General features: G+C 42.3%; 2 long non-coding RNA genes across 4 annotated transcripts in view; one reads left to right on the top strand and one right to left on the bottom strand.

The window, feature by feature from the left end:
• The window catches only part of LOC138761964 (uncharacterized), a 108,690-nt gene that overhangs the window by 73,202 nt on the left and 7,729 nt on the right, over positions 1-27,759 (top strand). The gene's annotated exons all lie outside the window — the stretch shown is intronic.
• LOC138761965 (uncharacterized) overlaps positions 19,573-27,759 on the bottom strand; it is a 59,068-nt gene continuing 50,881 nt past the window's right edge. Inside the window, exon 3 of the long non-coding RNA XR_011356662.1 lies at positions 19,573-19,750. This is a non-coding gene — a long non-coding RNA (uncharacterized lncRNA). The remainder of the gene's footprint in view (positions 19,751-27,759) is intronic.

Below are 27,759 nucleotides of genomic sequence, written 5' to 3'. Positions count from 1 at the left end.
TTAGGGTGCGACTATTACAAACATGCTATTTTTGACCACGGCAAGTACCTACATTGTTTGGGGTGTCATGAGCTCGGATAGGTGGGTGAGCAGCCATGACCAGGTGGTACGTCAATGGTCGGGGCATCGGGAGCTCATATAGGTGAGCTGGCAGAGCGAAGGAGAGAGTCCATAGTTGGGGTGTCAGGAACTCCGATGGGAGGGCATCTGGAGTGTTGGTAGCTTGGATAGGCAGGCACCTGGGGCCTAGGCAAGAGTCCTCAGTCACATGCAGTTCTTTGACATATAATGTGTAGCTCATACGATTCTTGTCTGAGCAAAGATATTTCCACAGTATACACTTTATATATTAAAGAGCCGCATGTGGTTTGCAAGCAGTGGTTTGGTCACACCTGTTCTAAAATATAAGCTCAACATCAAGTAGCCAGATCTAATTAGATTCTTGTTCAAAAGCTGAAATAGAAGTTTCTCGTAATCTGTGTCTACATGTAAGAAGAATGAAAACATTACTGTGCTGTGATCTGCATTCATTTGTATCATTAGATAAACTGAGTTGCATATGATGGACCAGAGATAAAGAAAAGGTTTAAAGCAATGAGTGATGAAGACAATCTTGTATGAAATACTGTCAAGAGCAGTGCAAAATAGGACAGCCATGTATGTTATAACAGAAAATATTTGCCTAAAATCTGGCATCAAGCAAATTTCGCTGCATCAGTCAAAACAAAGTAATTTTTTGGTTCTACCTTTTTGACATCTATTTTTAAAGTGACCCATTTCCTCCAGTTTGAACAAGTTTTCCATTTCTTTCAGGAAAAGGACAGCAAGGGTTTTTTTTTAAACTCCCACAGTAGTTGGGGTCTTTCTCTTTGAGTCACAGATAATGGTTATAACATGAATAATCATCATTATACAGCAAAATGTTGTTTGATGATTAGCCATGGATATCTGGATACCAGGCTGTTCATTTTAATGAGGTACAGGCTGCATGAGGTTTTAAATGATGGCCACCATCCATTACACCTTTGAAGAGAAGTGAGCATTCAGTTTTAATTTGAAAGTCTAATTATTTCACAGTTGAGGTGTTCTAACAAGAATTTACAAGATGACTTTTGCCTGCTGTTCTGGAAGTAGTTTTGTCAAGGAATATAACCACAGACCATTGGCCTAAATAGATAATACCATGGAATATAAGACTTTGGAGCAGAATTAAGCCTTTCAGCCCATCAGTTCTGTTCGACCATTTAAATCATGGCTGATGTGTTTTAATTTTTCAACTCATTATCCTGCCTTCTCCACATAGCTTTTGACACCCTTACTAATATACCCAAATAACTTGGGATCTATGGTTCCATGGCCCTCTGGCTGAAGTAATTTCAACTCATCTCGGTTTAATGGCATTTCATTTTATTCTGAGGCTGTGCTCGCTGGTCCGAGACCCTCCCATATCTGGAAGCATCTTCTCTACATCCACTCTCTAACACCTTTCTCCAGCAAAAACAAGCCCAGAGCCATCAAATGTTCTTCATTTATTAAACTCTCATCTCATTCTCATAAACCTTATTTGGACCCTCTCCAATGCCAGCACATCTTTCCTTTGATATATGAAAACTGTTCACAATACTCCAAATGTGGTCTGGCCAATGGCTTGTAAAGCCTCAGCATTACATCTTTGCTTTTATATTCTTGTCCTCTTGAAATGCATGCTGACATTATATTAGCCTTCCTTACTAATGATTCAACCTACAAATGAACCATTAGGGCAACCTGCACTAGGATTTCAAAACCCCTTTCTGAATTTCCTCCCCATTTAGAAACTACTCATGTCTTTCTTCTACAAATATGCTGAATTCCATCTGCCACTTTGTCCATCTTCCCAATGTGTTTTAGTGTCTTTGAAAACTCCCTATTTCCTTAATACTACATATCCCTCCACCCATTTTCCTATCATACACAAATATGACCCCAAAGCCATCAATTCTGTTATCCAAGTCATTTGCATACAATATGAAAGCAGTGGACCCAACACTGACCCCTGTGAAGAACTACTAGTCACCAGTAGCCAGCCAGAAAAATCCCTCTTTATTCACATTCTTTGCCTTCTGCAGTCAGCCAATCTGCTATCCATGCTAGTACCATTCCTGTAATACTATGCATACCTATCTTGATTGGCAGCCTCATGTATACTACTGTGTCAAAAGCCTTCTTAAAATCAACATCCACTGATTCTCCTTTAACTGTCCTGCTTGTTACTTCCTCAAATAACATGTATGCAGGCAAGATCTTCAATGAGAGAAATCATGCTGGCTTTGTTACCTTATGGTTTCATTTACTCCAAAACCTTCACATTGGACTCTTTCATCTTGCCAAGCACCGAACTCAGGCTGACCATTCTTTAATTTTATTTTTTTTTACTCTTGCTTTTCTCCTTTCTTAAGGAATGGAGTGACACTTCCAATTTTCCAAACCTCTGAATTGTGATTCTAGTAATTCTTGAAAGATTACTGCTAATGTGTTCACAGTCTCTTAAGCTGCCTTGGGTATAGTCCATCCAGTCTAGGTGACTAATCCTCCTTCAGTTTCCCAATTACTGTACCTTCTCAACAATAATACCAACTACACTCACTTCTTCCCCTTGACTCTTGAATTTCTGGCATGTCACTGGTGTCTCCCACAGTGAAGACTGATGAAACATGCATACTGAGTTCTTCTGACATTTTTTGTTGCCATTACCACTTTTGCATCATTTTCCAGCAGTCCATTGTCCTTGCTTGCTTCTCTTTTACTCTTTTGGAAAGTTTTATTTATTAGTATCTCCATACATTTAAAATTAACTTGCTAGAACATTACATGATAGATACTAAATAATTTTCAATTTTGCTCACACCTATCTAGGTAGGCTACATATGCGCATTGGGGGTTCACATGGAGGAGCTGAATCCTTTCGACTGGGGGGGGGGGTAGGTTTTATGCCCCTCATGTGTTTTAATAGCAGAACCAGCCTAGTGACATCAGCCAAGAGGGTAGGGTGCTTCCCAATGTGGAGTTCCTGGGGAAGGAGAAAATTGTTTCATGAGTGATAGCATAGTGGCAACACATAGCAGTGAACAAGTGGCATGGAGCACCTCTGGAAGGACCTCCTGCCAGTGAGAGACAGACAGCTATCTGGATTTTCATGCAAGGAGGATGGCCTACCACATGGTGCCATTCATTCTCTCTCTCTCTCTCTCTGCCAGACTATTCACCCAGGGGTTATAACTCATGGTCCTGCTGATGGCAATACCCCTGGCCAGCAGGAATTGGCCTAGCTCATCGCTCATAAACGATGACTCCCGGTCGCTGTGGATGTACGATGGGAACCCGACTAGGGTGAACAAGTTGTGCAGGGCCCCAATGACTGTGATAGTGGTCATGTCAGGTCAGGGATGGCAAAAGGGAACTGCAAATACTCATCAATAACTGGGAATAAGTATGTATTGTGGTTGGTGAAGGGAAGGGGGGCATTGAAGTCCATGCTGAGGTGCTCAAAGTGGCACGTGGCTTTTATCTGGTCCGCCCTGTCCGGTTGATAAAAGTGAGGGTTGTTCTTTGCACAGATCCTGCAGTCCTTGGTCATGTCTATGACATCCCCAATGGAGTATGGCAGTGTAATGGAAGATTTAAATTGTGTTTTTTACACCATGAGGCCCAGGATGTAGTTGAATCAGAAGACATTATCCAACTTCCACCATGAGGCCCAGAGATGCAGTTGTCTTTTGTTGGTCTCAGACTGTCAGGAGACCTTAAAGATAATTAAATCATTTGTTCAAAGAGATAAGATCTGAAGTAAACATATTTTGGGTAATATAAGCCATGGTCCCACTGCTGAAGTTTGAGACTCTCCAAGAGGTGGCAACATCTCTCAGCAAGAAGAAGAACTTCAAGATTCCAATCGACGTCCCGGTCGGGGGAGGTAGAGAAGCTGCTACCGACCGGCGCCCAGATAACCTACTACAAGTGTGCAGTCGTCGCCTCGCTTTGGCAGTTGGGACCAGTCCAGGCATTGATAAGTATAATTAGGAAGGGCTTGCATGTTGTTGTGTGAATTCAGCTTTAGATTTAGTAATAAAGCCTTGTATAAACTGAACTGCTCTCGGTGTGTGTGTGTCTGTTTTCTTTCGGTAGCTAAAACACTGTGACCAATCTAAAACAAACAAAATGAGAGGTATAAGTTTACTCAAGACAGGTGGATTCTGAGATTTGATAAAGTGAAAAAATCTTGTGACACCAGGGTAGCAGAGGTTATTGTTTAAGGATTTGAGGTGATTCACCCGTACACTTGTACATGTCCCTTGTGAAAAAGCATCTGAGGGCTCATTGAGTTTCCCAGGCTGGTACAGGATTTCATAATTGTAGGTGGAGACTATTGCCTTATCCTTCTCTACAGAGGAATGTCAGACTTTAAGGCCCTGGAGGATGCAAGAGATAAAGGCAACGGGATGGTCTGCCTAATTAAGGCGTGGTAGCCAGAGCGAAATTGGATGCATTGCTCTCCACCTGGAATGGGTTCACCGATTGGCTTGCAGCTTTCATGATGTCTTACTTATGTGGCAGAAGGCTGCATTTGTAAGGGGAAAGGAGGTTGACTTGATAAGGAGGCAGACTTTACCTGCATAATTTGGAACCCACTGGGTATAATAAGAGGAGAGATTTGAGGGTTAAGTTTCCCTCAGATGATAGTCTACATAACAAGCTGCCAGAGCAAATTGTAAAAGCAGCACATTTTTAAAAGGACATTTGGATAGATTTGTGGATAAGAAGGGTTTAGAACAATGGTTCTCAACCTTTTGCTTTCCACTCACATACCACTTTAAGTGTTCCCTATGCCATAGGTGCTCCGTAATGCAAGGATCGACAATGAGATAGACAACAGACTCGCCAAGGCAAATAGCGCCTTTGGAAGACTACACAAAAGAGTCTGGAAAAACAACCAACTGAAAAACCTCACAAAGATTAGCGTATACAGAGCCGTTGTCATACCCACACTCCTGTTCGGCTCCGAATCATGGGTCCTCTACCGGCACCACCTACAGCTCCTAGAACGCTTCCACCAGCGTTGTCTCCGCTCCATCCTCAACATCCATTGGAGCGCTTACATCCCTAACGTCGAAGTACTCGAGATGGCAGAGGTCGACAGCATCGAGTCCACGCTGCTGAAGATCCAGCTGCGCTGGATGGGTCACGTCTCCAGAATGGAGGACCATCGCCTTCCCAAGATCGTGTTATATGGCGAGCTCTCCACTGGCCTCCGTGACAGAGGTGCACCAAAGAAAAGGTACAAGGACTGCCTAAAGAAATCTCTTGGTGCCTGCCACATTGACCACCGCCAGTGGGCTGATAACGCCTCAAACCGTGCATCTTGGCGCCTCACAGTTTGGCGGGCAGCAACCTCCTTTGAAGAAGACCGCAGAGCCCACCTCAATGACAAAAGGCAAAGGAGGAAAAACCCAACACCCAACCCCAACCAACCAATTTTCCCCTGCAACCGCTGCAATCGTGTCTGCCTGTCCCGCATCGGACTTGTCAGCCACAAACGAGCCTGCAGCTGACGTGGACTTTTTACCCCCTCCATAAATCTTCGTCCGCGAAGCCAAGCCAAAGAAGAAAGGTGGTATGTGGGTGGAAAGAAAAAGTTTGAAAACCACTGTTTTAATCGTACTTAATTGACTCATTATGAGCACAGTTTCATAACTCCAAAGAAAATGGACCAATGACAATTTTTCTCAAGCAAAATATTTCCATAACAATGGCGTCTAGAGTAGTGATTCTCAACCTTCCGTTCCCACTCACATACCACCTTAAGCAATCCCTTACTAATCACAGAGCACCAGTGGCTTAGGGATTTCTTAAAATGGTATGTGAAGGGAAAGAAAAAGGTTGAGACTACTGGTTTAAAAATATATGGATCAAATGCTGGCAAATGAGACTAGCCCAGTATGGATAACAGAGACAAGTTGAGCTGAAGAGCCTGTTCTGAGCTGTTTGACGCTGTGACTCTACTCCTACCTCCGACTATCACAACTCTGAGTTCAATCATTTGAGATGTCACTCTTTCAAAGACTGGGCAAACAAAAAAAAATATATCTTTCCCCTTTTGCTATTGTTAATTTAGAACTGGGCCTTCAATGAGGTTGATCATCCCTCATAATTGACATTCCAGGAACAGGTTAATACCACAGGACCACTTAACAGGCCTAACGGAGTCTCAGTCAGAAAGGGTTTCTATCCATGATGTGCACTTCATTAGACTTTTCCAAAGGATGGCAGTTTATCTCTTTACCTCTTAATCTATTCAATGATTATCATTGACCCTATGACTTCTATAGGGTATCAACTGATGCATTGAACAAAAAGGCTCTAAATTAAAGTTTAATGCAACTCAATCTTTATTACCACTCCAGCATCCTTAGATGCATCCAGCTCACTTCCATTTACATTTGTGTAATTGCACAATGGTGCTGGAAAAACTCAGCAGGACATGCAGCATCTATGGAAAGTAAAGGGTAGCCATATTTTGGGCCTGAGTCCCTTGCCCAGGTATGAGCAAAATGCAGGCAAGCTCCTGAATTTTAAAAAAAATTGGGGAGGGAGAGGAGGAAGGAAGGGGCAAGGAGATGAGGAAAGAAGGGATAGGGAGAGGAGCAGAAACTACAGGCAAAAGGACACAGGTGGGGTGTATGTCCTCTTACGTGCTAGCCCAAGCTCCTCACTCTGCCCTCTCTCCACTTTACATTTGCTGTTTCATTTTATCATCTGTTTCTCTGACGGTCATGCTTTCATCATCAAATTATACCTATTGTTTCATGTTGTCACTGACCAGATGTTGATTCGTGGGAATTTCCAAGGCCGTACATGTGCGTGGAAACAGAGGAGGTAGGGGAGGTCCTAAATGAACAATTTGCTTCAGTTCATGAGAGAGAGTGTTAATGTGAGATCATTATAGAACAAGCTTATATTATGTGCTGGAGCATGTTGAGGTAAAGCTGGATCTTCTTCAAAACATTTGTTTTATCTTGTATTCGTATGTGTGAGATCTTAGACAACACATGGATGAAGGAAAAGTTTCTTTTCTTTAAAGTTGATGTAAACAGTACCTTGAGGCTACAAGCCTCCATTACAGATCTGCATACTGTGTGTCAATCCCCTGCTGGCAGCCAAGTCAAATCAAACAGTAAGGCAATGCTAGTTGCATTGCAAACATGATCAATGTCATTACATCTCCCTTTCTTTAAACAAAAGTAGCTTACATTTAACTAACCTGTTTTCTTTGTATATCTCTTCAATTTTAACTTTAACACCAGGAACTTACATTTTCACTATTATCAACATTGTTAACATTTTTTAAACTTGTTTTGTGTTTTCACATTTGCATACACTAAAATTTGAAGAGCAAATAAGATAGCACTACTTCATTCTATAACAGGAGTCTTTAAATATGCTCATTGAGTCTCTTAGGAGGATTTTTTCACGTGTCTTGACAATCTCCTGATTGATTGTCCTTGAATCTGAGTTGTTGCCTCAGATAATATCTTCTCAGCTCTGTATTCAAGTTGGCACACTTTTTTGTTAAACGATTTATGTCTGTTCTTGCTCATTGCATCCATGTCGCAGCTAGTTTCACTGAACAGCTCTTTTGCCTGCATTTTTACAGTTTCTGTAGCCCTATAGAGTGCTATTGGCTTTTTCCATGTCTTGATTTTACTCTCTTACCAGGCTTTCCCTTAGACTATTATCTGCAATACCACATACAAGTCAGTCTTTTATCAGCAAGTCAGTCGTCAGTCCACCAAATTCACATGTTTTGCTTCTGTTTCTCCATTCTGTCACATACTGATCAATATTTTCTTCTATTTTCTGTATACATGTGAAAAATCTATGCCTCTCAAATATCATGTTACGTTTAGGTATGCAGTATGCCTCAAACTATTCCATTATTTTTTCCAGTGTCAGTTTGTCTCCTTCAGCAGCAAATGTGAAGTTCTTGTATACCTCCAGAGCTTCATCACCCACAACATGTAAGAAAACTGACACTTTCACTTTATCACTTTTCTCATCAGCTCTGACAGCCACTAAATACAATCCAAAATGCTTTTTAAATCTGTTTCAATTTTCAGCCACATTACCTGTCAATTGAAATTTCACTGCTGGATGTAATCCTTCAATTTTTCAATGTTGGCTTCTCTTCATTGATCAGTTGCTGACTTTAGATTTTACTTTTTAAAGTATTTCCTTCATCCCACTTCTGACACCATGTTTCAACTTGTATTATGTGTGCGTTCTTAGATAACCCATGGATGAAGGAAAAGTTTCTTTATTTTAAAATTGATGTAAACAGGACCATGAGGCTACAAGCCTCCATTACAGATAACATTCTGAGTGTCAGCCTCCTGCTGGTAGCCAAGTTTAATCAAACAGTAAGACATTGCTAGTTGCATTGCAACCATGATTACTATCATTATAACATTAGGATTGATGAAGCCCTGGAACCAGATGAGATATCCCCCCCGATTACAATGGGAAGTGAGAGGAGTGAATGGTGGGGCATTGCCAATGATCTTTGCATCCTCCCTGGCCACATGGGAGGTACCAGAGGATTGGAAAATGGAAAATTGTCCTCTTGTTTAAAATATGATGGCATGCCTAACTTTGGAAAAAAAATCAAATGCTCTTCTATTGTAACAGATTTAAATTTTCTAAGTTTATGGGGTCCTTTTATTATTTTTCTATTTATAAGATAACTTAGATCTTGTTTTATGAGTTTGTGGTTTCTTTTAATAATAGTTAAATTATATACACTTACCAGATAATTTCAGAAGGGTAGGGGGTAGAATTTGAGAATAGAATAGTATAATATTTTTTAAAATCTTTTTAAAATTAGCCATAGTTACCTCTTTTTTTCTTTGTTTGTTATGATGTTGAGTTTATCTTAGTTTAATCTTATATAACAGGTTTTTTTCTGTATATTCTTTTTTGATATATTACCTTGGATTAATGGCTTTATTTATGTACTATTTCTGTAAAATCCAATAAAAATAATAGGGAAATCCAGGGAATTATAGAGAAGTGAATCTTAAGTCAGTGGTGGACAAACTATTGGAGAGCATTCCTAGGGACAGGATTTACAAGCATTTATAGTCTGTGAGGGGTTGGTCATGTCTCCTGAGGCTAATTGATTTTTTTTAGGAAGAAACAGAAGAAATTGATCTTTGAAGGGTGGTAGAGGTGGTGTATATGGATGTTAGTACTGCATGGGGGCCTACATAGTTCATAGATATGCCTGCCATTTTGTTGGCTTTATGAAACAATTTGTGTTGCAAACCTACAAAGGCAAAGCTCCATAACTTTTCCTCTGCTGCATTGATGACTTTATTGATGCTGTCTCATGCACCCACGATGAGCTCATCAACTATATTCACTTTGCTGCAAACATTTACCCCAACCTAACCTTCACTTAATCCATCTACAGATATTTTCTACAAACCTACAATCACCCACATCTACCTCGACTACACTTCTTCACACCCAGTCCCCTGTAAGGATTCTATTCCTTTCTCTCAATTCCTCCATCTCCATTGCATCAGCTCCCAAGATGAGATCTTCAATTCCATGTCATCCGAGATGTCCTCCTTCTTCAAAGAATGTGGGTTTCCATCTACCATCAACTCAGTCCTCACTTGAATCTTCTCCATTTCCTGTGCATCTCCATGGACCCCTCTTCTCTGAGATAAAGCAAGAACAGGCTTCCCCTTGTCCTCACCTACCACCCTACCAGCCTCTGCATCCAACAGATTAACCTCTGCAATTTCCATTACCTAAAATATGATCCTACCACCAGACATATCTTCTCCTCTTCTTCCCCCTCCCTTCCGTGTCTCACTCATTAACTCATCCTTTCCCACTAAATGCTCCCTTGACACCTTCCCCTGCTTCTACAGGAAGTGCCACACTTGCACCTATCCCTCACAACCATTCAGGCCCCCAAACAGTCCTTCACTTCACTTGTGAATCTGTGGGAGTCATCTACTGCATCCAATGCTCCTATTGTGGCCTTCTCTATATCAGAGATCCTGGACGGAAACTGGGAAATCACTTTGCTGAGCACCTTGACAGACATCTCCATTTCAATTCTGCACCCTACTCCTGCACCAACATGTTTGTCCATAGCCTATTACACTACCAAACCCAGGCCACCCATAAATTAGAGAAGCAACACAACATTCCGTCTGGGCACTCACCAATTGGATGGCATTGACATCGACTTCTCCAGTTTCTTCTACACCACTCACTGTTCTCTCTCTCTTCCCAATACCTCTTTCTTTTCCTCCAGCCCTGTTCCTTTCCATTCATAAAGTTAACCCCTCCTCCTTGTTTTCTCTTTGCCCTCCCTCCATTATCCACATTACTGCCTGCCTGTGGGACTGTGCTCCTCCCCCTTCTGCCCTCCCCCCACTATTTTATTCATGTCCTGCCTACATTTTGCTCATACCTTGACAAAGAGCTTAAGCCCAAAATGTTGGTTATATATCTTTGCTCTATAATGTTTCTGTTTGACCAGCTGAGTTTCTCCAGCAATTTTTTACTTCAATCAGTGCATCTCCATACTTTCATGATCTACTCTCTCACTCCCCCCAATATCTCATAACCTCTAAGCCAGGCAGCATCCTAGTTTTACCCTTTCTAGCCTCCACTTCTTTTCTGTAATGGGGCAATCAGAATTGAACATATTATTTCAAGTAGTCTAACAAAAGTTTTATACAGCTGCAACATGACTTTCTTACTTTTATATAATGTCTCTCCCCTCCCCTCCCTGCCCTCTCCCTCCCTCCCCTACCTCCCTTTCCTTTCCCTCCCCTTCCCTCACTCTCATTCCCTCTTCATATCTCACACTCCCTCCCCCTCCTTCACCCTCCCCTCCTCTTTCACCCTCCCTCTCTCTCCCCACCTTTCCTCAACTCTCTCCCTCTATCTACCTCCCTAATTTCCTTCCTGTTCCTCCCTCTCTCCCCCTCCCACCCACCCACTCCCTCCCTCTCTCTACCTTCTTCCCTCTTTCTCCCTCCCTCTCTATAGACTAAGTAGAAATTGTCTTGGATAAATAGGCCAAGGCTAAAAAAATACATTAGAATAATTGACATTGTGAGATGGAGAGAATGCATAGCAGGGAACGACATCAGTTCTTGGAACAGTGAGGTTCAGTAAATCTTCAAATGCAGGAGGACTATGAAGAAACCTCAACCAGAACTGGAAGGTACAGGTTGCCAGATGACTCAATAACTCCAAGAGGATCTTTATAAAGTTTTGCTGTACTTTGTTGGCAAAGTTGCACTGTTACACTCTTCCCTTGAATTTGATGAATAATTGCTGGCAATGTTAGGAAGAATGTCAATCAAATACTTGCCTATTGTTTGTGAGAGAACACAGTGCCCCAAGCAAAACTGTATCATTACTTTGCATATGGTTGGAACCACAGCGCCTTGAAAAACTTGCTTTCTCAAAATGAATTTGGCTTATTTAAATTACAACCACAGGACTGACTTATCCTGAAGAGATGGGTGCCTCTTGAAATCAATGAAATGAATTTTACTGTGAGACAACAGCCTTGTCCCTTGTCTCTTAACTATCGCTTGAATGGCATATATATTAAATCTGCTTCAGCAGTCCAACAATCAGATGAACAGAATATTGGCCGGAGTAAACAATAAACTGTGACATGGCCTATTGCTTATAAAATTGCTTCATTCTAACAAATCCTGCAATTGCTCTGTGTATATGTGAGACAAAATACTGAAACAAGTCTTTCTCATCTTCTCATTGATAATTCAGGGTTATATCAAGAGCCAAATTTCCCTCCCAAACCTTGTGGATTGTCTTATTGTGGACTCTAGCACTATGTTAAATTTCCACCTGACTCATTATATTCACACACTTGTTCATTGACTGGAGCATAAAATACAGAGTTGATCACAGATGTGACGCAGAAATGGGCCCTTCACCCCACCAAGTACAGACTGACCATCAAAGACCCACTTGTACTTACTTGACATAAATAAGTCCCGGGGATTGATGGAATCTATCCCAGGATACTGAGCAACGTAACTAAGGACATTGATGTGGCTTTGAAAGAGATCTTAGCCTTTGGCGAGGTTGCAAAAGTATGGAGAATACCATATGTTCTTTTTAAAAAAAATTTAAATTTAAACATGCAGCATGGAAACATACCCTTCCAGCCCAAAAACCCCAATTAACCTATGTTTTGAAAGGTGGTTTCTTTGTTTAAGAAAGGCCTGCAGGATAATACAGGGATTTAAAGGCTGGTGAACCTAACATCAGTAATACGGAAATTATTGGAGAAGATTCATAGAGACAGGATTTAATCACATTTTGGAAGAGCACAAGCTTATTGTGGATTATTAGCATTGCTTTTTGCAAAGAGATCCTGACTTAAAAACAGACTTGAGTTTGTTGAGGAAGTAACAAAGATATTTGATCAGGAATGGGCAGTGGATGTTGACTACATGAATTTTAGTAAAGTATTAGACAAGTTCCCTCATGGCACACTGGTCCAGAAGATTCAGTCATGAGGGATTCATGAACTGGAAATTGGCTTGGTCATAGAAAGAGAAATAAATGGTTCCTGCCCACTATCTAGGCCTTTCATAATCTTGTACATCTCTATTATGTCTCCTTTCATTCTCCATTGGTCCAAAGAGAAAAGTCCTATATCACACAGCCTTTCTTCAGAAGACATGTTCTCCAATCCAGGCAACATCCTGGTAAATCGCTTTTCTTTTTTTTTAAACTTTAACATTTTTCAAACATAAAAACAATACATAAAACAAAAACAAAATTAACAAATCACTAAAAAAATACATGATCATTCTCAAAAAATGGAGAATGAAAATTCCCATAAAAAAAGCAGGGCATTGAAAAGCACATTTATAACTCTTTCTCCACAATGCCTCTTTTGCAGAATTAAATCTCTACGCCTCTTAATAATTTCCTGACTCAAATTGGCATAAAAGAACACACTATTGCCCTGGACCATCATTGGAGTTTGATTCCGTCAAGCCTTTTGAACAGCAATCCATAGAATCATCACTCTATCTTGATATCTCAAACTCCGAATTAAAACTGATTGTGGTGGCTGACCCGGAAAAGGTTTCTTCCTCAACGCCCTCTGTGCTCTGTACAATTCCAAACCATCCAGAAAAAAATAATTTCCCAATACATCAGGAATCCACTTTTTAAAAAAACTTCACCGGATCTGTACCCTCAATATCCTCCGGAAGTCCTACTATTTTTACATTAATTAAACTCTTCCAACCCTGTTAATAGTGCATATCTTACCAACAGTTTCTCCTGTGCCCTTCCACATTTCTAGACCTGGAGTGAAGCAGGGTAGTCCCAAGCTGGCAAAGAGAGAGAGAATAAAGAACACATGGCACCTTTATAGTGCTGGAGGTACCAACCCAGGTTATTAGCAGGGTTCAATGGCTCTGTGCCAGGAGAGTTGATCCAATTACAACAGCCAATGGCCCAAAGTCAAGTCAAGGCAGGCCGGAGCGTCCAGGCCGGGCAGGCTGGAGCGTCCAGGCCGGGCAGGCTGGAGCGTCCAGGCCGGGCAGGCTGGAGCGTCCAGGCCAGGCAGGCTGGAGCGTCCAGGCCAGGCAGGCTGGAGCGTCCAGGCCAGGCAGGCTGGAGCGTCCAGGCCAGGCAATATGCACTAATGGATGGAGCGGAACCAAGCCTTGATTGGCAGCTGATGTCTTCTGACTAGGTAGGGGGCAGTGCTGTCACATGATAGCTACAACCCTTCCCAATACAGATGTATTCCAGGGTTCCATCTTCTATGACAGAGGAGAAGCCATGGTTTAGGAGGATGAAAGATACCTCAGAGATATCTGTTAGGAAACGGGCAGCATGGTTAGCACAATTCTGTTATAGCACCAACGATCAAGACCGGGGTTTGAATCCCCACTCTCCGTGTCCCCGTGTCTGCCTGGGGACTTCGGTTTCCTTCCACTAGGTCATTTGGGTGTAATTTGGTGACATGTGTTTGTGAGCTGAAAGGGCCTGTTATCAATCATGCTGGATGTCTAAAATTTTAAATTTGGAAGTCTCATGCTCAGAGCAAAAACAATGAGGGAGGAGCTGGGAGATTGAAGAGTGTGAGACAATGTGGATAGATCAAAGGAGAGGGAAAAGGGACACAGGGGATGCAGGTGAAATGTAATTGGAGTATTCAATGTTCATGCCACTGGGTTGAGGACTACGCAGAGGAAAAATGAAATTCTGTTCACCTGGATTGTGCTTGGTCTCACTCTGGCAGGAGATGAGGCCTTGGGCAGATGTTAATATGGGAGTGAGAAGGGAAATTGAAATGGTTTGCTAACAGGAGCTCCAGGTTGTGGACAAAGCAGAAGATGCTTGGTCAAGTGCTTTGCCATTCATTGGCATTAATAAAGATTAAACAATCTCCATCAAAAAATAAATAAATAAAAGGGGAGTACATCCCCTTTTTATAATTAAAAATTAATTTCAGCAAGTCCTCTTGTACAAATGTTTGAACCTTGGTCAAATCTTTAACATATTCTTCGCCCTGAACATAATGAGTAAAAAAAACATTCTGTTGATCTGGCAAGAATATTTTCAATATGGCTGGATAGCAATGAAAGAATCTATAACCTTTATCGTATAAAGCCTTCTTGACCAGATTGAACTCTCTTCTTCAAAAGAGCTTGATTCAAATCGGGATGAAATAAAATCTTATCCCCTTCATAATTCAAAGGTCTACATTCTTTGGCTCTTTTCATCACTAAGCTAAATCCAGGGATTTTTTAAGCATTTATAAATATAGCTCAGTGTTGGCCCAGCATCATTTGAGGGTCCAGTCATCTCATCTCTAGACCAATGGCTTGTTCCTGTGCTTACAGTTTGATATAGAATGTGCAAAAGATATCTGAGTCTAATTAGGATCTTTCATAGAGGAAAAAAATTGTGACTGTAAAGTTGTATATTCTCTGCCCTCACATCGCTGAAACTGCCTCCATAAATCCTGTGCGCAGCTCCAAGATGTCAAATCCGACCCTTCCTTAGGCTGGTTGCACAGGTGGAGCAAGCGGCTAGCGAGGGACAGGCTGATGACATCACAATTTGTCATCAGCCTGAGACACAGGAGTGTGAATTTTAAAACTCCCAACTACGTGCACGGCAGGGAATGCATTAGAGGTACGTTCTTATCATCATTCCCAGAATTCACAGTGCCTGCTATACTGTCGCTATTTTCTGATATAGGACTCTTTCCCACTCTGTGCGTATGTACGATGTCATGTTGGTGGGTGATGCTACGGCACAAATACTTATTCTCTGAATAGGCCATGGGCGGCTTTGAGGCGTTAATTCCAACCCTTCTTGGGGAAGGAAAATCGGTGAAACACTGTGCTCTGCTGACTGACCTGAATGTACAGCCGCTGCAAGTGGCTGGGTAGGGGTGGGTTGATGATGCTGTCAGCCCATGATCCATCGCCCCACTTACCCTTCTCCCTCTATGACCCCCTCAAGGCATGGGCAGTGGGCGGAAGCCATCAGAGCAGCTGGGGCTGGTCAGGCAGCGGGTCAGTCGGGGCAGCGGGGGCTTTAGCAGGGGTCTTCGGGACAGCGGGGGCCATCAGTGGGGGCCAATGTGGCAGTGGGGGCCAGTGGGAGCCTTCGGAGCAGCAGCAAGAATCATTGGGAGCTATTGGGGCAGCAGGGGCCAGCAGGGCAGTGGGAGCCAATGGGGCAACAGGCCATTGGAGCCTGCAGGAGCTATCAGAGATGGACAGGGTGGGCTGTGACAGTCTAACTGGGCCACTTTGGCATTTAAGGCCACTCTCTGTGGCTCAAAACACGGCAGAGCAATGGCTCTCGTCCCTACCCATAATCCCCCATGCAGCTGGAACTGCTCTGTGTGGTTCCCAGAACAGTTCTAGCTGCATGGATGATTATGAGTAGGGAAGATAACCATGGCTCTGCCATGTTTTTATGAAGGAGTGGTGCTACAGCACCAGTCGCTCCACCTCTATCAGCTCCAGACGGTACTACAAGGCGCCTCTCGATAGGAATGCACCACTGGAGCAGTCTTTAAGGGCTGCTGTCTGAAAGGTATGTTTTAAGTTTGAGATCCACTCTTGTAGCCAGCCTCCAGGTGGAGGCTTGACATGAAATGGCCTTAGATAGATCAGAATTCTGAAGGCAGGAGAAAGCCTCCTGAGTCTATGGCTGCAGATCATCTGGAATCAGAGAGGAGAAGATCAAAAGGAATAGTGAAAACAATGGAAGACGAGAAATGGGTTCAAAAGAAACTGAAGGAGGAGAATATCTGTAGGAGCATCAGAACTCTCAGGTTTTTGATCTCTGATATCTGAAAGAAAGCTAAAGGATTTTTTTTGTTGCAGACCTGAGTAAGGCATAGGATAGTTTTGAGATAGGGTGCATCAGTGGTGAGGTAGAGTGTGACCAAGACTAATTATGTCAATCAAGGCAAGTCAAGGTTCTTAGGATTCAACAAGGGTAGGGATTGAAGAACTTCTTAACAGGGACGGACAGTTAGCGTAGTTAGCACAGCGGTTAGTGCAAAGCAGTTACAGCGCCAATGACTGGAGTTCAAATCCGTGTTTGCATAGGTTTCCTCTGGGTGCTTCAGTTTCTTCCCATCATTCAAAACATACCGATGTTGTAGACCAACTGGGTGTAATTGAGTACCACCGGCTCGTGGGCTGAAAGGGCCAAAAACCATGTTATGTGTCTAAATTAAAATTAAATCTTAAATACACCTTTAATCATGGGTGGGTCCAAAATATGATGGTGGAATAATTCAAAACCAGGGAGGTTTGTTAAAGGAAGTAATGTGGTTTTGGAAGCAAGTTTTGGTCAACTTTATCCAAAGCAAAATGGAAATACATATCATTGAGGATCAGCACAGTGAAGGAGAAAATGGAAATCCTGCCAGAGAGATTTTAAAAGCTTCTTCAGGGTGGGCATTTTTGGAAAGGAAATGGCAGTAAATTAAACAATAATTGAAAATCAAAATGCTGCTTAACTGTCTTAGTTCAGGAATAATTAAGGACCAGCAAAGCCACTCCACAACAGCCTAATCCTTCCCCATCTCACACCCATAACTTTTTATTTTTTTTCTTACATCCACATGCATTAAAATGAATGGAAATAAACCATGTTACATTTTGAATCAATCTCTCCATGAAGATCAGTTTTGAGATGAATAAATATTATGGTTCATTTTAAATGCCAGAGCCATTTCATGCACATGCACTTCTGACCCACAGAAATCCTTGAGGGTAACCGAAACACACAAGCACCTGATTTTTGTATATTTGATTAACCTGCCTCATGAATCAAACCTTTCATTTCCAATTTTGTCTGAGATTTGATCAGACTAGCAGGATCAAAATCCTGGATTACATTTAATAATGTCTTTTCATTTCCACAACTAATAATGCATCCAATTTATCCTCACAATATTTCTGTGGCCCAGATAGGTTCCTCCATTATGAGTCTGTCAAAATGTAAAGAATATTGTGCTATCACTAAAATATTCTGCATAAATAGAATATTTGATTTCCAAATATATTTATTCAATAATTCATAGAAATCAAATTCATAGCCTGCAAGCTCACACCAAGACACAAGAGCAACTTGTCAGTGAACTACTCTTTGCAGACGATGCCGCTTTAGTTGCCCATTCAGAGCCAGCTCTTCAGCGCTTGACGTCCTGTTTTGCGGAAACTGCCAAAATATTTGGCCTGAGGTCCTCCATCAGCCAGCTCCTCACCATGACTACCAGCCCCCCCACATCTCTATCGGGCACACAAAACTCAAAACGGTCAACCAGTTTACCTATCTCGGCTGCACCATTTCATCGGATGCAAGGATCGACAACGAGATAGACATCAGACTCGCCAAGGCAAATAGTGCCTTTGGAAGACTACACAAAAGAGTCTGGAAAAACAACCAACTGAAAAACCTCACAAAGATTAGCGTATACAGAGCCGTTGTCATACCCACACTCCTGTTCGGCTCTGAATCATGGGTCCTTTACCGGCATAACCTACGGCTCCTAGAACGCTTCCACCAGCGTTGTCTCCGCTCCATCCTCAACATTCATTGGAGCGACTTCATCTCCAACATCGAAGTACTCGAGATGGCAGAGGCCGACAGCATCGAATCCACGCTGCTGAAGATCAAATTGCACTGGGTAGGTCACGTCTCCAGAATGGAGAACCATCGCCTTCCCAAGATCGTGTTATATGGCGAGCTCTCCACTGGCCACTGAGATAGAGGTACACCAAAGAAGAGGTACAAGGACTGCCAAAAGAAAGCTCTTGGTGCCTGCCACATTGACCACTGTCAGTGGGCTGATATCGCCTCAAACCGTGCCTCTTGGCGCCTCACAGTTCGGCGGGCAGCAACCTCCTTTGAAGAAGACTGCAGAGCCCACCTCACTGTCAAAAGACAAAGGAGGAAAAACCCAACCCCAACCAAACAATTTTCCCTTGCAACTACTGCAACCGTGTCTGCCTGTCCCGCATCGGACTTGTCAGCCACAAACGAGCCTGCAGCTGACGTGGACTTTACCCCTCCATAAATCTTCGTCCACGAAGCCAAGCCAAAGAAAGAATAATTTACCAATGCACAAATCAGTCTCTCGAAGAATGAAGAATCTACACTTTACTTTTAACATCTGCCTTTTAAAAATTGAATATTGATTGGTCAAATCATTTTTTTTTATTGCCAACTCCATGGGTGACTTGGAGAGACTTGGAGAGTAAAACAAGAGAGTTAAAAACAGAGCTGTCTGTCACAGATGACATGTTGACATCTCAATGAACAAGACTAATTGGCTAACTCATGAATAACAATTGTCAGCTCATGACTGCACATGCCCTCAGCACACTGTGAATGACTTTGACATATTTTCACTTGCTAGCTTCTAACTGGGACAAAACATATTTAAATTAGTACTTCAAATGCATTAAATCATTTGGAGGCTCTTTAACAAACATTAGAGTGTTATAATGAGTCAGAGGAAGTGTGATTTTTCCACTGATGTGTCATGTATGTGCCAGTAACCTCTTGGCATTGTGAGCTTATTGCTAATTCAAGTTTACTTAAAGAGATCACAAATGGAAATCTTCAGTATGCCAGTTAAAATACTGCTGTATTCTTTTAAAGTTCTGCACTTACAAGTCCAGTGATTGTTGTATTGATGGCTACCTATTAGTAATTAATGGAGCTCTGCCATTTTACCCCAGTGACAGTAACCCGGTTGAATGTCAAGTAGCTAGTGTAGTGAGGATATGTTTGTGATATTAAAATCACTTGAATTTAGAAAGATTAAGAACTGCAAAATCATAGCCAGTTAGATATTAAAACACAAAGATACCAGCAACAGAATAGATAGAAATATGAACTAAATTAATTACAGATGTTTCAAGTCTATAGTGTGAATAAAAGGTCTCACAACTGGAGGGAGAACAAATGCTTTTATTAGCTTATAACTATGGGTAGAGTTTCACAGTTGTCTTCAGAAGGTTTCTGGGTTTAGGCAGGAAACCAGTGATATATGTGAGCAGATGGGGGCAGAGCCAGCCATCAGCACACTACCGGAGAATCCTAGTTCACTGCATTCACCCCTTCCTGTAGAATTTAGGGACTGTGAATGAAGACAGAGAACATGGGTTCAGAAAAAAAAAGGAAAATTATACAGTTAATTACATATTTACAGATTTAAGCAGTCCAGGGGTCTGGAGATCCTGGTGGAGCACCTTAGCACCAGGAGGCCTTGGATCTCCTGGTCCCCTTGTAAGAGAGGAGAGGCGGGCTGGGGCTCCAGCTCAATGGTGGAGGGGGATGCACTTTCCTCCTAAACCGGATCCCCTGAGGCCCTGACTTGGGGTGGTGAGAATGAGTTCCGTGGCTCACAGGGAACTTGAGGCAGGTGCCAGGTCCCTAATGGAGATGGTGTCCTCACTGCCATCTGAATATGCCACATAGGTACTTGGGATTGGGTGGAGCAGTTTCACCTTTCCATCAGGGGGTCAGTCTTGTTTCTCCTCATGTCCTTCCTGAGAAGGATTGGATCAGGAGTGGTGAGCCAGGTTGGGAGTATAGTTTCCAATGTCGTCCTTCATTCGAAATTGAATAGGAGCTTGTGAGGAGTAGCATTGGTCGCGGTACATATTAGCAACTGGATGGAATGGAATGCCATAGGGAGGACTTCCTGCCTGTGAGAGTCTGGAAGGCCTTTGACTTCAGGGTCAATATTTTTTTTTTAAACTTTATTTAAGATTTTATAACATGAATAACATATAGGATTACATTAAAAAAATTAAGAATAAAATAATTACAATACAGTATCAGTAATCTAAATAAACTATACCCTCCCCAATAATTATTACACATTAATAACCCAACTCAAATTAGTCCAACCCCCCCTTTCCCCCCAAAAATAAAGAGTGAAGAATTAATAAAGTTAATAATATATGTGAGAAAAAAACCCACTTACAAAAAAAAAACAAAAACATAACCGATTAAAATACTAACAAAAAGAAAAGCAAGATATCAGACTTAAAAAACATATTTAAATCAAACTTAAATGCATATATTTAACAAACGGAGTTAAGATGAAACATTTATTTAACTCAATCTTAATATATAAAATTAGTAAAGTTAGTAACATTATCTATCAAAAATTCTTAAACAATAATCAATTCTTAAAAAAAATTGTAGCATGAAAAAAAGATGAAAAAAAACTCTCTATAGAAATAAAACTTCACCAAATATCAACTAACTTCACATCTATCATCATATTAGTCGCATAAACCACCATCTTAAAACAAAATTCAAACCTCATTAAGCATTGTACAATTCAATTTTAGTACTCTTCCACCATTTTTCCCTTTTACTCTTGAATAGTTATCCAATAAAAGCTCCAATACCACATTTAAATATCCCCAATCATTACATTAAAATTCAGATATCCAAATAATAAAAACACATCTACAATGAAATCTATATCTTCAACAAATGAAGCATAAACCACAAACAAAATTCAAGCCTCATTAAAAATTGTACAATTCAATTTATAACTTTCACCATTATTCCCTTCGTTCTATAACTAAAATAGCAAAATAATATACACCAGAATTACCACTCCTTTCACGTTAAAGTTAAAGAAAAAATAAAAAATAAACTTATCCATCCCATTCACATTTAAATTTCAGATATTCCTTATCTACTGAATAAACTTTACAAAAAATATCACATCAATTTTTAGTTTTTTTTAAACAATCAAATACTTTCTTATGCTTTTTTTTTTTAAATATTTAACAAAAAAGCCTTCACTCTTTAATCTAACAATACAACAAAAGAAAAAAAAAAACGGGTAGGAGGTTAAAAAAAACCCCCTCCCATCTAAACCATGCAATGTGGTAACTCCCAAAAAAAAAATGGGTGTGAGATAACTCACACGTAGCAGATGACTTTCAGGAAATAGTGCCTATCCAGTTCTCTCCCCCAACTCTCACTTTATCTTAAACTAACATCATCATTATTTAATATCCCTTTTAAAAAAAACAAAAAAGGACAACTCTTCTTTTAATCAGCTCCAACTGCCGAGTCACCATTACAACCATTCCTTCTTGGAGCACGGCTCTTCTTCCATCTCTTGTCTCCTTAGAGATCGCGGCGGACTATGTCTCTGTTGAAACTGAGTAATTGGCAGCTCTTGAGCAAATGCTGTAGCTTCCTTTGGAGAATCAAAGAACTTTGGTTGGCAACCATCTTGAAAAACCTTCAAAACAGCTGGATATCTAAAGGTTGCCTTATAACCTTTCTTCCACAACAACTCTTTAGCAGGATTGAATTCCCGTCGTTGGAACATAACTTCTTGACTCAAATCCGCATAGAAGAAAACTCGATTATTTTGAATCATCAAGGGTGATTTTCTCTGTTGTGCATTTCTAATAGCCACTCGTAAAATTATTTCTCTGTCGTAAAAATTCAAGGAATGAACCAAAACAGGTCTTGGACTTTGACCTGAATTAGGTCTTCTATACAAGGCTTTATGAGCACGTTCCAGTATTATACCTTCCGGGAAATGTTCTTGACCCAGCACCTGCAGAATCCATTCAGTAAAAAATTTTCTTGGGTCTGGTCCCTCTATACCTTCCGGCAAACCAATAATCTTTATATTGTTCCGTCTGGATTGGTTTTCCAAATAATCAATCTTTTTCACCAAATTTTTATTTTGAGTTTGTAAGTCTTCGACCATTTTGGTCACATCAAAAACTTGATCCCGTATTTCGTCTACATCTTCTTCACATGAATTAAATTTATCTCTCACTTCAATCTTAAAAGCTCAAAACTCAGCCATCTGTTGAGAATGTATTTTCACCAGAGTATTAAATCTAGTACCAAGTTCAGTCATAATCTTGAATAATCCCTGCATTGTATAAGATAATTTAAATTCAAGATTCACAAAAATCTTTTCAATTGGAAGAGATTTTGGCTCAACAGATTCCTGCTTCTTCTGCATAACCAAACGATCTTCTGTTCCTTCCTTCATTCTGGTTGCCTTCCTTGTAGTATGACTGCGTGTGGAAACCCCAGCCACAGCCTCTCCAGCAGTGACAGGAGGACACTGGCCGGGGTTTTCCCCAGTCCATAATGTATTAAGTTCTCCCAGTACATCAAGTTGTATAGGTTCTTCTATCTCAAGAGGTGCAGTTTGCAGCGCCACTTCTACAGTTGACAAATGCCTTTGAGTAACTCTTTGTTCTAAAGGCTGTTTGGCACCCTCTTTCGGGGGCTCTACTGATGTAACATAGAGCTCTACATCCGAACACTGTACCTCTCTCCTGGGATCCATTTCACGCTGAGTCCCGGTGTCTTTCCTGCAGGTAGGCTCCAAAACTTGAACTTTTGGAAAATGTAGTTTTTTGATGATCTTTTTGCTCTTTTTCACCAATTGTACCATCAGAAGTTAAATTAACAGCACTGAAATTATCTAAACTTTTAAAGAATTTTAACGGGCATTTCTAGACAAAACAATAAGATAGAGTCAGGAGAGGACTGGAAGGCACGTCTGATCCTTACGCCATCTTGCCACACCCCTGACTTCAGGGTCAATTTGATAGCCTTCCAGACCGTGGCGTTCTCCTATTCAACCTGCCCATTCCCCTGGTGGTTGTAGCTAGTGGTCCTGCTGGATGTGACGCCTCTTGCTAGCAGGTACTGACGTAGCTTGTCACTCATAAAAGAAGAGCCCCGGTCGCTATGAATATAGCTGGGATACCCAAACAGGGCAAAAATGGAGTCTAGGGCCTTTATGATTGACAAAATGGATGTGTCTGGACATGGAATGATGGATAGAAAGGTGTTCCCGTTCATGGGAGAGAGAGGCCCCTTAAAATCGACACTGAGCCATTCAAAGGGCCGAGATGACTTGATCAGATGCGCCTTTTCGGGGCGGTAGATATGTGGCTTGCATTCCGCGGAGACCTGGCAAGACCTGGTCAATTCCTTGAACTCCATAGAGTAGGGCAGATTACGCGCCTTGACAAAATGAGCCATGTGGGTGACCCCTGGATGGCAGAGCTCATTATGCAGAGACCACAGTTGGCCAGTGTGAATAGAGGCCCAGCTTCTGGGCGATAGGCAATGTATAATTGTAGGTGGAAAGCTCAATCCTCCACCTAGAAATTTTTTCATTTTTGATTTTTCCCCTCTTGACATTAGTAAACATAAATGTGACCAAATGCTGGTCAGTGAGGAGCGTAAATTTCCCACCAGCCAGGTATTGTCTCCAGTGCCTCTTCGCTTCTACAATGGCTTGAGCCTCCTTTTCCACAAATGGATTCTAGAGCTCTTGGCCTTGTAATGCCTGCGAAAAAAATGCAACCGGCTTGCCTGCCTGGTTGAGGGTAGTGGCTGTGTCCGAAGCATCGCTTTCCGCTTGGAAAGGTACATTCTCATCCACTGCGTGTATGGCGGCTATTTCAATGTGGTCCCGGAGGTAGTTAAAAACCTTTTAAGCTTCATCCGAGAGGGGGAGATTTGTGGCTTTAAAGAGAGGGTGAACCTTATCAGCGTATTGAGGGTTCCACTGGGTGCAAGATGAGAAAACACAAGGCATCTCCTCAAAGCCTTTGTGGTCTTGGGAACAGGGAGCTCGAACAGGCAGCGCATTGTATCAGGATTGGAACCAATGATGCCATTCTCCACCACATAGCCAAGGATAGCAAGACATATAGTCCTGAACACACACTTGTTAGAGTTATAAGTGAGGTTCAGGGCTTTCGCCACATAGAGAAAACTCTGGAGTTTGGCGTCATGGTCTTCCAAGGGGTGGCCACAGATGGAGACATTATTGAAGTAGGGGAAGGTAGCCTTCAACCCATACTTATCCACCGTTCTGTACATCTGCCTCTGGAAGATACAAACCCTGTTAGTGATACCGAAAGGGACCCTCCGGAATTGATAGAGATGACCATTAGCATCAAATACCATATATGGATGATCCTCAGAATGAACTGGCAGCTGGTGATAAGCAGCTTTCAGGTCGATGGTTGAATAGACCCAACACTGCTCAATATCATTCACCATGTCTGAAATTTGAGGGAGGGGATATGTATCCAGGAGTGTGTAACGATTAATGGTTTGGCTATAGTTAATTACTAGCCTGGACTTGTTTTCCCCTTTTACCACCACCACTTGCGCTCTCCGCGGGCTGGTGGTAGGTTCGATGATATCTTCATCAAGCAGATGTTGTGTCTCAGCCTTTATAAAATCTCGGTCTGCTGTACTGTACCTCCTGCTCTTGGTAGTAATAGGCTTGCAGTCTGAGCACATATTCAGGAAGGGGGACGGGGAGGTCGATATTCAGTGTGGAGAGGTTGCATGTGGGTTCTGATTTTAGGTGCCCTCAATTCCAAACTGTTACAGGGGGGAGGGGACTAGAATTCTCAAAGGTCATCCTTTTAAGGTGACACAGGAAGTCTAGACTCAACAACATCCGAGCACAAAATTCGAGCAAAATTTACATAATTTCTCCCCTTCAAGCCACAGATGTACTGTACTGTGCGAATGGGATACAAGGAATATGCAATAATTGGAAGGATACATCTTTAGGTTGTACTCTTACACAGTCCGTGAGTCTGTGAAGCTTTCAGTAGAGCTGATGTCGATTAGGCATTTAGTGGAATGTTTGTTTACCTTCACAGTCATTATGGAGTTGCTGAGCTGATGAGTTGTATCCTGACCTAGGAACATCGAAGCTAGTCCCTGGAGACTCCATACTCCTCATTCAATTGGCCCCCACCGTCCAGGGTTGCCCTGCGTGGGTAAGATGGTGTCGACTTCGTGGCATGGAAAGAATACTGCCCTTCCTCCTCACTCAATTGGCCCCCACTATCCAGGGTTGCCCTGCGTGGGTAAGATGGTGTCGACTTCGTGGCATGGAAAGAATGCTGCCCTTCCTCCTCACTCAATTGGCCCCCACCGTCCAGGGATGCCCTGCATGGGTAAGATGGTGTCGACTTCGTGGCATGGAAAGAATGCTGCCCTACCTCCTCACTCAATTGGCCCCCACCGTCCCGGGTTGCCCTGCGTGGGTAAGATGGTGTCAACTTCGTGGCGTGGAAAGAATGCCGCCCTTCCTCCTCACTCAATTGGCCCCCACCGTCCAGGGTTGCCCTTCGTGGGTAAGATGGTGTCGACTTCGTGGCGTGGAAAGAATGCTGCCCTTCCTCCTCACTCAGTTGGCCCCCACCATCCCGGGTTGCCCTGCGTGGGTAAGATGGTGTCGACTTCGTGGCGTGGAAAGAATGCCGCCCTTCCTCCTCTGACAATGATGATGCCGAGTTTGAATTTGAGTTGCAGTAAGATGGCCGCCGAGCCTTTTCATGCAGTTTCCTCACTGCCACCCTCCGTCAGCGTGTAGCACAGCATGTGGGTTCGGGTGAATTTGTTGCAGATAGCTAGGGGCTGGAATCAGATCCGGGAGTGTTGCAGTCAGCGGACTTCCCTGGGGTTCCGCTCACGTGGCAAACCCTCATCCAATGCCCTTTCTTGCCACAGCTAGAACACTCTGAGTCTTTAACCAGGCAATGAGATCGGGGATGCTGGCTCTTGCCACAGATAAAGCACTCTCTAGCACAGGAAACAGCAGCAATTAGGGCAGGGGCAGCGGGAGCAGCCAGTCCTTGGAAGGGGTCACCTGGTTGTTGCTCTCAAGTTTGTCCTTTTCCAATAATTTGGCCAGTTCGACGTGGCTAGCCAGGTCCTTCTTTCCCAACTCGAGCAGTCACTGCCTCATATACCTCAAGCAGATCTGTGCATCTAGAGTGTCCCGGATCTGTTCTTCTTCACTAGCACGGCCGCATTCTACCTGCACTTCTTGTCAAACGTCCGCAGATCCACCAGGTAGTCATCGATGGACTCTCCTGGCTGTTGGCGACTTAGAGCGAGACATTGCCTCGCTTGGTCCTTGTTTTGCGATTCAGGTACCAAGCCTTCAAAGCCTTGATGGCAGTATCATATGTAGTGCAGTCCCCAATGACTGAATAACCTTTTGTTCCTACCCTCGAAATAAGTGCGGACCTCCTGAGTTCATTGGTGTGGAAGATAGTTTTCGTTGTGTTCAGGTAGGCCTGGAAGCAGTCTAGCCAGTACATGAACTCTTCAGCTGTGTTGGGGTACAGGGTGTATCAGCAGCAGACCTGGCTTGAGTAGCACTTCCATGGTTTAGGGAAGAAGCTAATTAAAGCGTGTATAAAAGCTCTCACAACTGGAGGGAGAACAAATGCTTTTATTAGCATAACTATGAATAGGATTTCACAGTAGTCTTTGTAAGGGCTCTGGATTTAGGTGGGAAACCAGAGTGATATGTGAGCAGATGGGGGCAGAGCCAGCCTTCAGCATAACCCACTACCAGTGACTCCCAGTTCACTGCAAAGTTCTATTGAGTGGTTAAGAGAATAAGCAACCAGAATTTTGGACCTTGATTTCAGGGTCATGAGTTTATGTCTCACTCTAGATTTTAATTTCAAATGCTAATTCTGGAGACAAAACAAAATGAAAAACCTACCCTCAGTACCTCTAACCTAGTCTTCAAATTTTTATTCATTTATCATAAAAATAAACTGGTTTACTAAATTCTTTGAGAGAACAAAACACATGATCCTGATGCAATGTGTTACTCTGAACACATTAATGTGGTTGACCCTTAACTGCCTCCTCACTGGAAGAGCAAATAGAGATAGTTAATAAATGCTTTGCTACAACTTGTAACTGAAGAAAAAAAACAATTTGCATCTCAATCTTCCTGTCTACATGGACTTTACCGACAGGCCTTTGACAAGGTCCCACGCGGTAAGTTGGTCTGAAAGGTCAGGTTTCATGGGATCTTAGTGTAAGATGATGGCCAATTGGAGATAGAATTGGCTTGATAGTGGTAGTTGAGTGTTGAAACTCAGATTGTTGACCTGTAATTAATAGCAGGCCACAGGGATTGGTGCTGGGTCCACTATTGTTTGTCATCTACATTAACAGCTTGGATAACTTAGTTAGTAAGTTGGTGAATGATGCTGGAAATTGGTGATAAAATGGACAATAAAGATTATCAAATTTTACAACAGTTCTAGATAAACTAGGAAAGTGGGC

Source organism: Narcine bancroftii, chromosome 4 (genome assembly GCF_036971445.1).
Source record: "Narcine bancroftii isolate sNarBan1 chromosome 4, sNarBan1.hap1, whole genome shotgun sequence".
NCBI lineage: Eukaryota > Metazoa > Chordata > Chondrichthyes > Torpediniformes > Narcinidae > Narcine > Narcine bancroftii.
Note: the sequence above shows the minus strand (reverse complement) of the source record. Positions and strands in the feature narration are given on the sequence as shown.